At 34.9% G+C, this 16477-nt stretch overlaps 1 long non-coding RNA gene across 1 annotated transcript; it reads left to right on the top strand.

Moving 5' to 3' along the window:
* Positions 1–7582: 7582 nt before the first annotated feature.
* LOC131549845 (uncharacterized) lies at positions 7583–11779 on the top strand. Its single transcript, XR_009273505.1, has 3 exons — positions 7583–7689; positions 11032–11063; positions 11157–11779. It is a non-coding gene; the product is annotated as an uncharacterized LOC131549845 (long non-coding RNA).
* The last annotated feature ends 4698 nt before the right edge of the window (positions 11780–16477 follow it).

The raw sequence follows: 16477 nt of genomic DNA, 5'->3' as shown, positions 1-16477 counted from the left end.
CATGCAACAGGACAATGACCCAAAGTACACAAGCAAATGAACTGAACTGCTGGAACAGAATTGAATGAAGGTTTTCAAGTGACCTTGTCAAAGTCCAAACCTCAAACCCATTGATATGTAGCATGGATGAGAGCCATCAAATATCAATGAATTTAAGCAATTTGTAAAGAAAGTGGGCCAAAACTCATCCAACACACTTAGAGAGCCTGATAATCTGATAAATCACTACATCGCGTTATTTTATTTTAAATGTATGATTTCAAAATTTTAATTTTGTGGCTTTTAGTTTATATGTGTTAAAACTTATCCTTCTAAAATCTTGTCGTGCCGCCTTTCCACTATATCTGACAAACGACAAGCGACAGACCGGAAGTCATTCATTTCCAAAACAAAATGTACTTTTAGCATATACATGCATTTAAAAGTTAAGTTGTTCTCTTACAGGAAAACAGACTACAAATATTGATGACTCATTCAGTGTTATGTGCTAAATTAATGACATAATGATGTATTTACTCATGCCTTATCTTTGGGTTGATAACTGAGTCTGGCTTAGATAGCAAAGCGTAAAGGCAAGAATTCAGAGAAGGTTACTAAAAAGGGACTGTATATGATGGTGCTTCTAACCACAACCAGGGTATTAACAGTAAACATGTGAAAATGAAGTGTATTTAAGGTTTGCAGGAATAATGAACACCCTTGCCAGTCTAGAAAGGGTATAAATTAAGTTGTCAGATATAGCATACATGGCCATTTCAAGGTCATAGTTTTACAAGATATTAAAATGTCAAATTCTGATATTGAAACACTCCTTCAACACAAGCCACAAGATTTGTCTGTATGCATCTTTTATGTACACAGTTTATATTCTTCTTTTTTTTACTGTTTGTATTACTCACGTGTATAGAAGCTCGTTTCCACCATGAGATAAATTAAAAAGGTAATTTGCGTAAATTCAGACTTTTTTCTCACAATTCAGTTTTTTTTCTTTTTTTTCTTGCAATTTTTGGGGGGGGGGGTGGCAGAATTGAGAGATATAAACTGCACAACTGCAAGAAAACAAAGTTAGAATTGTGAAACAAAAAGCTGCAATTATATTTTTTAATTTTTATGTAGGTCATTTTTCTGTGATGGAAACAAAAATCAGAATTGTGAGATGTAAATTCGGAATTGTGAGAAAAAAGTCAGAATTGTAGGGTGTCATGGGCATTTGTAGACGACAATGAGTGTCGGGACACAAGATTCAATCATTTCATCTCGTGTAGTGTGTCATAGTGGACGCCACAGCAGATGAGGAGGAGAAGAGTTGTTGACTAAAGTCGTTATTTTTGTTTTCAAAAAGTATTTTCGTAGCTTCGTAAAATTATGGTTGAACCCCTGATGTCACATGGACTATTTTACCGATGTCCTTGCTACGTTTCTGGACCTGGGAACATGACAGTTGTGTTGCTGTTTATAAAGGGTCAGAGATCTCTCGGATTGCATCAAAAATATCTTAATTTGTGTTCTGAAGATGATCGAAGGTCTTACAGATTTGGAACAACATGAGGGTGAGTGATTAATGACAGAATTTTTGTGTGAAATACCCCTTTAAATGAATATAATGAATGTATGAATATATCGACAAAACAAATGACCCCCAAACATAGTTTTTTGGGGCTAATCAACGTTAATTATTTAATAATAAATTAATCATTATAAAATAATTATTTCTGCCATAATTATTCTAAATCGCCCTTTTACAGAAAAAGTGTTTACGGAATAATGTTAAAGTGAGAAAAATATAGGTAATTCTGACCTCACACTCACAGTTTTGATTAGAATACATGGTCGCATAGAAGTTAAATTATTTTAACACCCTAATCTGAAGCTCAAATCAGATCCAAAATGAGGCATATGATCGGAACTCCACGCAGCTCCTGCACTACTTTCCATTGGAAATGAATGACTTCTGGTCTGTCGCTTGTTGGATATAGTGGAAAGGCGGCTTGACATGTTTCTTGTTCACGACACGGCCAGATTTTGGGAGGAAATCCCGTAATCTGACATGGGATATCCAAACCCCCCGAAAGGCACTTCGGAGTGAAAACAATCATGGCCGTCATATTGAAGGGTTGTTCCAAACCGAAGTGCTCAAAACTGACCACTTCAAAGGGCCCTTCAGAATGAAGGAATTCGAAGGGTTCAACTGATGGACACTTCGGACCCCCATGATCCTTTGAGCTGATTCTTTCCATGATGACGGTGCCTCCGTGTGGGCACGGGATGATGATGCAGAAGGGCACTTCAAGAAACAGTTATTTGGTCCCCTACACGCTTCAACCCCTCAAAGCTCTCACTCCAGAGGGTAAACCCTTTGAAGGTATTAGGACATAGGGATGAGCCCTTCCAAATGGAACGCAGAGAGTGTCCTACACTGTAAAAAAAAAAAAAGGTTTGCCAACTTAAAATTTTAAGGCAACCAGCTTCAGCAGATTTTTGAGTTTTCTCAACTTGTCGTTTTAAGTTTATACAACAAAAATTTGAGAATCTCCCACGAAAATAAGTTGAGCAAACTCAAAAATCTGCTGAAGCTGGTAAAAATAATTGTTTTAAGTTCGCTCAACTTTTATTTTTTTTACAGTGTAACCAACAAAAAAAATTGTGTAGTCTGAACTGGGCTTTAGTCACTCGATATTAAGTTCTTGTTTATACAACTGTTGTACACTGTAAAAAATGGCCGTGATTTTAACAGTAAAAAAAACTGTGAAAATGCTACAGTAAAAACCTGTTAAATGGTTAACGGTTGCATTTCAAATTTTGTTTGAATTTGATGTTTTTTCTTTGAAAAGTTTCTTTTCTTTGAAAGTATGTTTCTTCTTAGTTTTTTCTTATCAGTTATGTTTATTAGGGTTGTATGTTACATCTAATGTTGTTAAGTTAATGTTTATTGCATATTTCAGTTTAATGAGTCTCACCATGATGGGGTTTAGTGCTTGTGTGAATGACACTGTGCACCTTCTATATATGTTATTATTTAAAAGCTGCTTGTGATGGGCTTTGGTTCATCATGTGACTTTCTCATCACCACCTGCATTTGGTGGTTATCAGTGTATTTCTAAGGTACAAAACAGATTTTAATACTTTAATAGGTTGGTATATTAACATTATATCAGTTAATGAAATTACGGTATTTAACTGTAAATTTAAGTTAAAACCGTAAAACCTAAAATGTTGTTACTGTATTTTTTACGGTAGAATTCCGGCAACCACAGCTGCTGTTTTTTTACCGTAAATTTTACAGTGTATAAAATAATCTATGTACTGTTCTATACAGGTTCTTTTTCATGCCTCTCTCACTGCATGAGATACAACTTACCTCATTAATATGATAAAAACATAGAGCGTTGACCTCCGTCCGTTAACCTGTCATTATTCTCAGCAAATAAATAAACTGCAGCCCTTCACTTTGTTTGTGTTGGCTGGCCGTTCTGCGAGGTGCAGTTGCTGTGCAAAAAGAGCGTTATTCTACAGGGCAGTGACCGTCAAAACGACCAGTAGCACTTTGGTCGCCTCCTACTTTACAGACACCGATAAGAGGTCAGTGCTGTCAGTCACCGCGCTTCCGAACACGGCATGAGTAATGCGAGTAGAGGAGAGATAAGACGATCACAGGGATGTTCAGGGCAATATTTGATAGAGATTGACAGGGAACCTGGTGCACAGAACAAGTACGACAGCCATTGACAGCAAAAATCTCAAATAATTTAAATGTATTTATTTTTGAATATTTTAAAATGTATTATTATTTAAATTTATTGGATCAACGATGTATAAGAGTGTCCACAGTAAAGAAAAGGAAGAATAAATCTTGTTCATTTGAAAAGGAATGAAAAATAAACATTTAGTAGCCTACGTAAACTGTTATACAATTATAAGCTGTTATATCATTTTAAATAAAACTTTTATAAGTGACTACCAAGTGAAAAAAGACAAATTTTCAACATATTTTCTTCACACATATATTTTTAAGAATTTTTTTTAAATATATTTTTCAAAGTTATTTATTATTATTATTTTTTACAAATGTCAAAAGTTGTTCAAATATTAACAAGCAGTAAAGCAGTTTTGCTAAAATATTGATGCTGTCAAAGTACATAATAATCCCCCCCCCCCCCATGATATCACACTGAAACAAAACAAAACAAAAAACAGTGTAAGATAGGTTCACAGTACTAGGATTTACTCTGAAATAATTTTCATTCACAAATAATTAGAAAGAAATGACAAGCAACACATTCAATTAAACAGGATTTAAAAAAAACAGAAATACTGAAATAGAATTTTCTTGTAAAACATACTCCAATCATCTGCATTTATTTATTTACAGTGCAGGACAGCATCCTAACATTTTTTATGCATTTTAAAATTCACACACATATACATTTACAAAATTACATTTTAATGTAAATAACTGAATACATATAGGACAAAAAAAAGTGTCATTTTACCATGAACTGCACAGGCCTAACAATTTGTGAAATAACTGACATCAAAAATATCTTCCTCCTTTTGGAAGCTGACAAGCCTATTTATTTTGCTTTCCTATTTATGCTGATTTTCGTATCCTGTCATTCATGGTCCCACATCAGAACAGACCAGTGACCCAATTCCGGGTCGTGATTCACCAGTTGAGAGCCACTACTACTATATAGTGTAGTGTTATAAATGTTGCAGTGTGATAAAGATGAGAACAGGTTTACTTATAGTGTGATTGTTGGAAGTTTACTGCAACCCTGAGACATAGAAAATGTTTCTCTGAAAGCTAGGAGCTTGAAAGTTGCTCTGATATTTCTCTCAGTACTCTCTCTCTCTTTCTCATACACACACACGCACTTACGCACACACTGGTTTTCAGGGTCGTTCAGAAGCAGCAGTGTCTGCTGTTTCAGTCTAGCTCAAGGTCAGCACACAGGCATACAAACACAAGGTCGCTCTGTTCACAGAACATAAAGGAACAGATGCCAAACACACAGGTCCCTCCCTCAACCACTAACACACTTCGGCCGGCACCCACATGCCCACTGGCTTAACGACCTGGCCTGATGGCTTCCGTCCTTTAATGGACCATCAGGGTTAGCGCAGGGACCGCACGGGTTGAGTGATGTGTTGTGTTTGTATGTGAGTGTGTACACAAGAAGCAACTGTCAATTCAAAGTTGAGTAAATGGACCTTTTCTCCCTTTGCACAACCCGGAGGCCTCGTCGAGTGCGCATTGACTGCCCCTCTTCTGGCTTTTGTGTGCCTCTTTGAAAAAATGATTATTGGAGCCTTTTTCTGCTGCTCTAGGTCTCGGTATAAGGGATTGAAAGCTTGGCCTTGGCATTGTCTTTCTAACTGAAGATGCAACAATGGAAACATAATTCACTTGATGAACTGAAAGTAGAAAAACTTGCTTTACGTCACCTTCAGGCAAGGGCAAACGGTATTTAGACCAAAAAATTGAATATAATGCAACACTTGTGTGCTATACAAGTCTTCTGAAGCCATACATTCACTCAGTAATTTATGTAAATCTTTATAGAAATGCAACACCTATGGCACGTGTTAGACATGAATACTTAAACTTCAGTATATATTTAACCCTGTAAAACCTGATATGAAATAATAGTCAGAAAAATCAATTTTCTTTTTTTTTTTAATTGGAAGAGACTATTGAACTTTTCAAGAAAGTATGCCATTTGATGCAGTTGCTGGTATTTATATGGTCAAAAGTGAGATGAAATTCTGATCTGTTATATTATAATGTAAATCAATGAGATATTTAACTGTGTAGATAAAATGCATAGATATATCAGTCTTCACTCTATATCTCCCAATAATATATTTTAGTAAGATGATATTTAAATGATTATGATCAAATGCTTATGATCACTGTATAGTTTCTAATCATTGTTGGGGAAACATAATGTAATGCAATACAATACAATGAGGATTGTAATTATATTACATATAATTATTCCTCAAAGGCCTGAATACATTTTAACATGATTTTTCTAATACATATATATATGTGTGTGTGTGTGTGTGTACGTGTGTGTGTGTGTGTGTGTGTGGAGAGAGAGAGAGAGAGAGAGTAAACCTGAGTTGATTTAATCCAGTAAGTGGTCATCTTAAAAATGACTAACAATAAAGAATTATTCTTATGTTTACCTCATAAAAATCTGTGAACATTTCACAGCAAAAAGACAAATGTACAACCAACTAAAGTGGTGCTAAAAAATAGACAAGAATAGGTTTTCAATTTGCATGTCAAATTGCTTTTAAGCTTTTATAATGCTTTTTGGTTTGGTGCTTAATAGTCAACATGAACTAGGAAAAAGAGCTGTGTTAAGATTTTTCAAATGTCTTCTTTTACATTCTACAGAAAAAAATATACAGCATGTGGGTTTGGAATGGGTTTGGAGTTGTTGAGGATAATGACAGAATTTTCATTTTTTTCAGTGAATTAAATAGTTTGTATTTTAAATGTGTATTTGATTCTGATTCAAAAAATAAATTGTAATGAAAGATGAATATGCATAATTGTCTTATAAATTGTAAACACATATTCCTAAAAAAATATGTTCAGTTTCAATTTGTACGTACAAAAAATAAACAGAATGCTGCAATTAGTCATTTCATTTAGTGAATATCTAATACATAGTCACTTTTATAAAAAAAAAAAAAGAAAAAAAAAAGGGATACATTTTTGTCTGAGTACTGAATTATTAAAAGAAAAAATTAATGGGAATTAATTGAAATATTCACAAATATATATATATATTTTTTAAATGATGCCTCCATATGAAAACAGCATTCATAACAGAAAGGTCCTTTCTTTCTTCATATTTTCTGGCTCCAATCAACCCTAATTAGCAAATGCTAGACAACACACACAAACAAAACAAATCACCAAGGCCATGTGAATAATTCATTCTCATTTTCTCAGTGTAAAAAAAACAGTTTGTCTGAGCCATGTATTCATTTGAACGGTGAGCTTTTACTGGTCTCATGAAAATACGTATAAATGTTCCGCAAAAAAAAACAAAAAAAAAAAACGAAAATTCGTGGTATTGATACGATAAAAATGGACTTTGGCCAGTGTTCGAATTGTATCAAAGCTCTTGGGGGTCCCCCAAAACAGACCCTGTTAGATAGCCTATTCTTCATATTTTGTGTGGTCAGTTAAATTCTTATATTTAATCAATAAAGTCAATTACAATAATAAGACATTCGGGGCTGTTACCAAACAAATAAAATCATTATCAACAAAATTAATCTTTGCAATGCAGAAACACAGAAGCTGCATCTGAAGAGGCTTTTAGATGTATTTATTTACACAATATAATGCAGGACATGAATGCATTTAACCTGCAGTTACAAATGCAGAAATAATGTTTTGATATTTTAATCCTAAAACGTGCAATACTGATATTTGAAATTATTTTTAAAAAATGAAAAGGTACTTTAAATGTGAAATTAAAACCGCCAGTAGGTGGCAGCAAGTCACTGTTAATAAGTGAGTCATTGCGATTGAACCGAATCATTTAAACAGTTGATTCATTCAGGAACGAATCACCGTCATGTTGCTCAGAGACGCTGTGACTGTGTTTGGAACTATTTTTGTTGGCGAAATAGAGCAAAAATAGGCAATATGGTGTCTAAAACGTAAGTCTATTAATATTAACTTCTTGTTTATTGAACTGTTGTATAGGCTAAATCAATATCACATTTGTGATTTTTGCGGAACAAATGTCACTCTTCGTGTGATATTGATTAACTATATGAAATAATATAAATATATACATTTTCTGCCCCCATATCTTGAATTTTGGCAGCATTCTAAATGCATTTTATTAGACTGAATTATGCAGTGAAAGAACGCACTCTAAATGAGCACAGTCCAGTTAGTGTTTAAGCACTCATAACTCCTCTTATAATCTGTATGATAAATGAATCTCATACTTTTATGGTAGGAACATCTGCACTTTTGTTGCTTATGATGAGGGAATTCGCGAGTTTCAGTCTAAACAAAATTCAGCAATGACTAATCTGAACGCCTCTGATTGGCCACTGCATTCCTAAACTCAACAGAATGGTGTGTGATTGGTTATAATGAGCAACGCTATAAAAACGCATAAAAATAAAATATGATGTAACATGAGCTAATTTTAGTCTAAATTTAATACAGCAATCGAATCCTTTCATTTCATTTTTACTAGTTTCATGTTTCAAGTATTATAGTTTTATTGAAAAACCAGGGGACCCCCCAAGTATATTTCTTTTGGGTGTTATTAGCCCCCCCTCGATTAGGTCTCATAAGGCAACATTCGATTACAGTGCACGATACCACTATGACACCAGTTTGTTGTACATGTACCTTATGCATTAAATACGATGTGTAATTTATACATTAAATAATCTGTCACAGAGTATGAAATGAACACCCGCCAAACCCGTGTTAGCTCTGCACAGCGGCGCGCGACCTGTTCCAGGAGGAATGCCTTTGCCTAGACACGATTAATATTGATATTTTCACAATATTTATTGCAGAATAGACTACATTTGTTTACATTTTGCAGAACAAATGGAAGAAGATCCGTCAATGTGCATTTGTTTCGTTATGTTCAGTTGTTCGGTAGCGGTCATGTGAGGAGTTTTCACTCTTTTCCGTGTCAAAGGATATATATATATATATATATATATATATAAAATACATAATTGAACCTTGTGCGTCAATACAAATTTTTTTACACATAGTGGACAAGAACGTCCATGTCAAAAAAACTGTCATAAAAATTTGAAGCTTGGAAGCATAGACTTAAGTTTGGTCTCATTTTAAAGAAGACCAATGGCAGATTATTGTTGAAGTAAAAAAAAAGTTTAAAAAGTGAAACAAAACAAAAAAAAAAGTTACAGAGGTTTAAGTTTATGGAAATTATTTATGAACAATATTTATGAACAATATTTTATATAAAATATATTTTATGACACACTCTAAACCTGCTAGAAAATCAAAGCCATAAATCTAAACAATTTGCGTTCCAAATTTGAGGTTGATATCTCAAATATTTAGCTTTCAGTAAGATTTTGTTAATACAAATTTTCCCCATTAGATGCCAGCAAAACTTTGTGATTTGCAGTAGAGTTTTTCTCTCTCAAATATTACAAGAACACAAACACAATTTTTTTTTATGACACACATACAAACCACACTCTGACATCCGTACCAACACACCCACACAATTATAGCTGCATTATTTATCCAATTGGCTCTATAATATGCAGAAGCAGAAAACAGGATTAAAGCGATTTGCTTTATAGGCCAAACCTGAAAAAAATGGCACCATCTGATAAAAAATAGTAAACAATTTAATTTTGAAGCCTTTCCAACAGAATGAAAGCCTATTAACAAAAATTGCACCATTTTACAGTTAAATGGCACTGTGATTAAAAATAGCAGTTTTAATGGGTTTCAATGGGGACATTTTTGTCCTTAAAGTCCTGAGAAGAACTATTTTCTGTACCTAGTGCAAAATAGATTTATTAAAGGAAATGGGGCTGAAATAGTAAAATTCCAATAAAATTACACATCTGTGCCAAAATTTATGCAGCTGGCAATAACACAGGCAAAATGATAAAAAAAAAAAAACTGAAAAGGACAAAAATGTCCAAAAGGTCGCACAAAGGTTAATATACTTTAAAATTTAATTTAAATCAGTGATGCAAATCAGACTTTTCATCAGCTGTTACTCCAGTTTTCAGAGTCATATGATTCTTCAGAAATCATTCTAATATATTGATTTATTACCAGTGTTGGAAACAGTTTTGCTGCTTAATATTTTTTGGAACCTGTGCCATTTTGTTCAGGATTCTTTTATGAATAGAAAGCTAAAAAGAACAGCATTGATAATAATCAACATATTGGAATGATTTCTGAAGGATTATGTGACACTGAAGACTGGTGTAAAGGCTGATCAAAATTCTGATTTGCATCACTGATCTTTTGAACGGCAGTGTGTGTGTGTGTGTGTGTGTGTGTGTATATACATACATACATTACATAAATGTTATCTATATATCTAAATAAAATAGACTATAGGTATACAGTATATGATCCAAAGTAACTAGTAACTACTTGAGTACTTTTTTACTCTTACTCAAGTAACTATTCAGACTATTACTTTTACTTTTACTTGAGTAAATATTTCTATAAGTACTTTTACTTTTACTTGAGTACAGTTTTTGGGTACTCTACCCACCTCTACACTCTTAAAAATAAAGGTGCTTCAAATGGTTCTTCAAACGATGCCATAGAAGAACCATTCAGTCAAAGGTTCCTTAAAGAACCATCTCTTTCTTACCTTTTTGAAGAACCTTCTTTCACCACAAAGAACCTTTTGTCAAACAGAAAGGTTCTTCAGATGTTAAAGGTTCTTTATGGAACCATTTAGACAAAAAGGTTCTTCTATGGCATCGTGAAGCACCTTTATTTTTAAGAGTGTATGTTTATATTAGATCTGTGTATGAAGTGACAGCAGCGTAGTATACAGTACCTACTGCTGTCTATGACTCAAACAATAAAATAAAAACAGAAAATCACTGCTCTTGAATAAATCATTTCTGTAGCTCTAATAAGGAGACATTTAGTACTTGAATGCTGCTTTTAAATGCTGTAGCGTGCAGATAAACACGGTGGATTGTGTGCGGCTCACTTCAGGGCAGGGTCTCTGCTAATGCGCCAGTGTCCGTCAACAGTCGTGGGAGGGGCCTGTGCAAAGTGACATCACAATGTAAATATTCTGCAAACGGAGCTGGTGTATTTTTATCATTATAGGGTTGTTGTTTACACACACTGCCAACACACATTTATGTTCAAACAACATGTAAAAGTGAATTTTGTGCCCTTCAAGGAAAATGCAGTTTTCAGCAAATCAGCAAAAATACTATGGAAGTCGATAGGACCCAAAACTATTTTGTTTCCAACATATCTTCTTTTGTGTTCCACAGAAGGAAGAAAGACATACAGGAATGACATGAAGGTCAGCAAACAGTGACAGAATTTTCATTTTTGGGTGGACTGTCCTTTTAATCCATTCTGTATCCTCCCTGTCTTTCTGCTCCCTTGTTCTCAGGTATACTGTAGGTGAGCCAGGTTACCCACAGTTCATCTGGCTCTGTGCCTTTCAATCACCAAGCCGTCTCTGAGGGTGGAAAATCTGTCAGTGGGTGCCGCTCCGCCTGCCGGAGATTGATAGCTGTGACCTTAGCTGCTGCAACTCTGCCACCATGGTCCAACAATTTTACATATTAATTTATGTTCTGTAGGGTTGTAATTGAGAGAGGAGGAGGGAGCGGGCTATTTGCAGAGAGATGAATGCCCCTCTCTCTATGATTTATGACACTTTCATCACCTTTTGTAAGGCTTGTTTAAACAGGGCATGTATACGTTGCCTTCACAGGTGAGTAAAACAGGGTCATGTTTGCATAAAAGCCTAAATTATGGGTGGAGATATGCTGCCGGGGAGAGGAGAGAGGATAGGATTATGGGCGGAGAAATAATTAAATAGAATTTATATGATGTATGGAAACACTATGATTTGTTTTACCGGTGTATTTGTTAGGATGGCCAGTCAGTATAAATGAAATAATGTGTGAACTTTTGTATGAAATTTAGCATCAGCAATGGTTGATTTATTATAGATAAAAGGATAATTCTCAGACAGATGAGAACCATGCATGAACCATGTGATTGAATTATAACAGCAATTTTAAATTTTTTAAAACATTCATTATAACCAATTCAATATATTAAAGTGGGTTACACTTTATTTTTGATAGTCCGCTTTAGACATTATGCTAACTATAAGTAACTATGTTGACTAATTCTTATTGATTTGCAACTACATATTGTAGACTGTTTTGGATAGGGTTAGTATAGTTAAAGAAGACATATTATGCCCCTTTTTATAATATGTGATATAAATCTCAGGTGTTTCCAGAATGTTTCTGTGACGTTTCAGCTCAAAATACCCCACAGATCATTTATTATATCATTTTGAAAATTCATATTTTGAGTTAGAGTTAGGTTGTAATATGATAAATTCCCCTTTCTACGTCACGGGGGATCGAAATCTGAGCGGCTCGTTTTTTTCACAAGCTTACAGAAAAAGGCTTATGAAATACCCTGTTTTCTGGGTTGGTAGATGCACCGGGGACCCGATTATAGCTCTTAAACTGGGAAAAAGTCAGATGTTCATTTTACAGTATGTCACCTTTAAGTTGATGTGTAGTTGCAAAGTTACTCACAGTCGGAAAGGTAGAATGCTTGGACCATCAAAATAAAGTGTTAGCAGATTAATGCTAATGCTAAAACTCTAATGACTGCTAGTTATCTCCTTCACCAAAGTGCATGCAGGGACATTTTTTGGAGTTAGATCTAGATGTTTTTTTTACAGTGAGATCTGAATAATCCTTTGTCTCAAGGCCTCTCTATGTAGTGAAGGTCAAATCTAGGTAGCAGAGAGAGCCTTGAAGTCCTTATTGACTAAGAAAGTGTGTGCTTTGTTCTTGCACTTCTCAATGTCAGCTGGCAGGATAATCTACACTTCAGTTTCTTCTTCCTTTTTTCCTTCATTTTCTGCTGTGTCTTCTGCTGATGTAATTACAAATAAAAGTGTGCTCCAAGGCTGCTGCAGAAACACAGATGTAAACTGTAGAAACAGACAAACTGTCTTTACATTTTGTACTTGAAATGCTGCATTTGTCTAAAGATGTGAACCTGTATGTATTAATTTATTACTTTACTTAAAATGTATAATTTAAGAATTTATGTAAAAACAAGAAGATCATAAAATATTACTATTAGAATTTTCAGCAGCCGTAACTCCAGTCTTCAGTGTCACATGCCCCTTCAGAAATCATTTTAATATGTTCAAGAAACATCTTTTTTCTTATTATTATCAAAGCTGAAAAAAGCTGTGCTTCTTAATATATTTGTGGAAACCTGATTTATTTATATTACATTTTGTTAATCTCCGGATTCTTTGCAGAATGAAAAACAAAATGCAACTCTTTCTTAACATATAACTGGAGGAAGCTGCCCATTCACATTCATTTCAATGGCTGATCATGCATGATGAGACCAGGACTGTATATTAAGAAACTAAATATTAATTTCCATTTTAAAGAATCTGTTTCATGCGTCTCAGACTTGTCTTAGCCGACCGACGGAGCACAGGCCCAAACATGACATCTAAACATAGTCTCTCTCTTTTGTCTCAGCCTGCATCTCGGAAACACGAATCTGAGCTGTCAACTGTAATAAAACTCATTTGCTGAACTGAGGATATGAATAAGGATGGACAAGGTCAAGGCTGGCCACAGATGGAGCTTTGTAGCATACAGTAACATGATTAGTTGATATGATATTACATAGGCCTTTATTCAAAGGCTTTTTTTCTATATTCATATTCTCCCTCTTTCACGCTCTCATAAAAATGAAGGCATGGAAATAAATACAGCGAGAGTTTTGATTAAATTCTCCTTGAAAAAAGTGTTTCTATACACGCAGCCTTGAATATACTTATACCCCTTTAGGACAAACGCATTGTAGACAGACCCGGCAAACACAGAAAATTGACAGTTTAAGGGAAAAACCTTTTAATGAGTGTGTTTTTCCTTTCAGGCGTGTCAAAGGCTCTATTTGACAGAGGAGAGAAAGAAAACACGGCTGCAATGAGAAGAATGAAAAAGGTGTCCTTCGGTCTGATTTGAGGTCTTCAGTCCTTGCTCTCCTCACCTTTGCGTTAATATCATCTTGTGTCTTGCAAATTACTTTATGCACCTATAAAAGACACTTGTTTTTTTTTCGCCAGATATGGTCTATTGGGTCACGTTGAAGGCTCAGACATTTCCGCTCTGATTTATTTTCTCAGTAGCCTTCTTTCCTTCATGCTGCTGGTCTTTGTGGTCTCACTGGTTTGCCAATGAAGTCCAAAGGAAATTGTAAGTATCCCCTTGGGAGCTTACAGAAAACCTTAGCAACCACATAGACAACCTTGGCAACCACTCACAACTACAGCATCAAAAGCTGCGTTTATTCAGTGTCGTAATGGAAGATGGAAGAGCAAGATGTGAAAAAAACAACAACAAAAAAAAAAAAAACAGGGAATTGAAATGGCAACCAAGCTAATGAGTCGTCCTCTGCTGCCATCTACTGGTTATAATGGTAATTTCATGTAATTTTCATTCTAAAAGTCTTTGTTTTCCAACACATTTTTAGGAATGAAAAGTGAATTTCACTGCACAATTGAACAGTTGAAGAATAATAAAGCTTTAAAATATCAGTGTTTAAAAATTGTGTTCATGACTATAAAGGTAAGTTATCGATTATCGAGAATAGGGCCTACCATTATGATGTCCTTTACTAGATAGCCTAAACAGTTAAGATAGTGTTTAGTTGTCAGCATTTAAAATTTGTCTAGGTACTCTCCTGGGATCGGCATATAAGCGTATATGTTGTTAAATGTTGTTAAATAACATGAAACTGTATGTTAATGGTGCTATCATTATTTACGGTGATTGCAACTATTTTGTATCTCAGTCTCTGACAAGAATGAGGCAGGAGAGGTGAGGGTCTCAAGAGTCTCTACCTATAAAACAACAATAAATGACATTTCACCAGTGGTTTACAAGCAGGCGAGTTCCATTCTAAACACATCCTTGGATCTTCTCATTACACTTTTGCTGGAGTCATTATTTCAAACTTTTCTTCAAGATAAATAAATCCTTTCACCTTTCTTAATATGCGGAGACAGGTCAGCAAGGCAGAGGCCCTTCATGTGAATGCCATTTCTTTATGATCACTTGTTCAATTATTTTTCTGCCATCATTTGATTTAATGAGGGCCACATGAGAAGTTAAAAGTGACAAACTGGTCTTGGATGTAGACTAATTAGATCATGGCAGAGCGTGTGCGTGTTCGGATCAGAACTCTTTCAAGGCCTCAATGCAAATGATTAGAAGGGGCACTTTGTATCCCGAGTCCTTGGGCCAAACAAACAAATCCCTTATGGATCGAATCTGGCATCCTCAATCCCTTTTTAATGATCTGCCATATTTTTCTGCCATCCTTGATGTGCGAATTCTAATCAATAACATATTTTCATTAATATGTATTAAACATGCCCTGTTTTACTTTGTTCATACAGTTCGAACATTTTATTAAAAACAATAAACCATAATATAGAATACATATACAAATACACATATCTGACACACTTTTATAGTGCATTTGAAATTCAGCTGTAAACATATATACATAGTGCAACTAATAAAATCATATTCTCCATACGGTATAAAATTGTACCATTTTAAACCTGGATTAAACATTTATTATTATACCATAAAGTGACATTTCAGAAAAATTGTGTGCATACTCATGTGCATTTTAATTCATTTTGAAGTGGGAGGAGAAAGAAACCTTCAGCTTCACTTAAAATTGAATTTTTGTTTAGTAAAAAAGCATTTCCCAAAAGCATTGTTAGCTAACTATGATCATTAATTCCATTGAACTCTATTGGTAATGACGGAACTTGCAACCACAGTTGCACTTGGGAAATGCACCCCAGATCTGACAAGCTCAACCCTACAGTAAAATGCAACAAAGAGTCGCATGGTCAAACAAAACCTTGTAAACACATACATGCTTCATTACAATTGCAGTGCCTTATCGCTGCCCTCTGGTGGAAATTAAAGCAACAGCATTTGCCTTTTAAAGCTTCCTTAAATTTAGAATAATGCGTCTAAAAAAAACAAGCATGTAATTTCTCCTTAATAAATACAATTCAGGCAGTGATATATTAACATAAGTTAATATATTCAACATGCAAGTCCTTTTTAAAAGTCTTTTTGACACAGAAGAGGGTCACTTGTCCCATCATGCTCGTGTGGATGTCTTGAACTGCAGGAAGGTCCAGAACCTTGTAGGATGGAGGATTAGGCTCCTGGCTGTCATTTGTGGTTTACTGATGACTCTGTGATCCTGTTTGGATGGCATCTGGTATTCAGATATCCATCCTTCCCCATCCATGTCCTCCATGGACACAGATCTGCCTGATGAGATTTCCACCAGACATATGGGATGCTTGGTTGTCTGAAGATGCTCATCACATCCCATGCTCCACAGAGTAGATTCACAAAACATCTAAGGAAAGAAAAAAAAAGAAGTTAGTTTCAATGCTGTATGTGCAAGGTATGTACTCTTTTAACCACTAGGTGGCAATGTGTTGCAAGCAAATAGTTGTTTCTTTGAAACTAAACCGATCTCTAGGTGGCGCTCGGCGGCTGAGAACCTAAAACAAACATTGATCTGTATTAAAATGTCAAAAAGTACAGTCGTTCAGATCTATTAATTTAAGCAACTGGCAAACGAAACAGCCGCACAGGCTTCTTT

The sequence above is a fragment of the Onychostoma macrolepis genome, chromosome 11 (assembly GCF_012432095.1).
Source record: "Onychostoma macrolepis isolate SWU-2019 chromosome 11, ASM1243209v1, whole genome shotgun sequence".
NCBI classification, from domain to species: domain Eukaryota; kingdom Metazoa; phylum Chordata; class Actinopteri; order Cypriniformes; family Cyprinidae; genus Onychostoma; species Onychostoma macrolepis.
The sequence above is the reverse complement of the archived record's forward strand: the minus strand, read 5'-3'. Positions and strand labels throughout refer to the sequence as shown.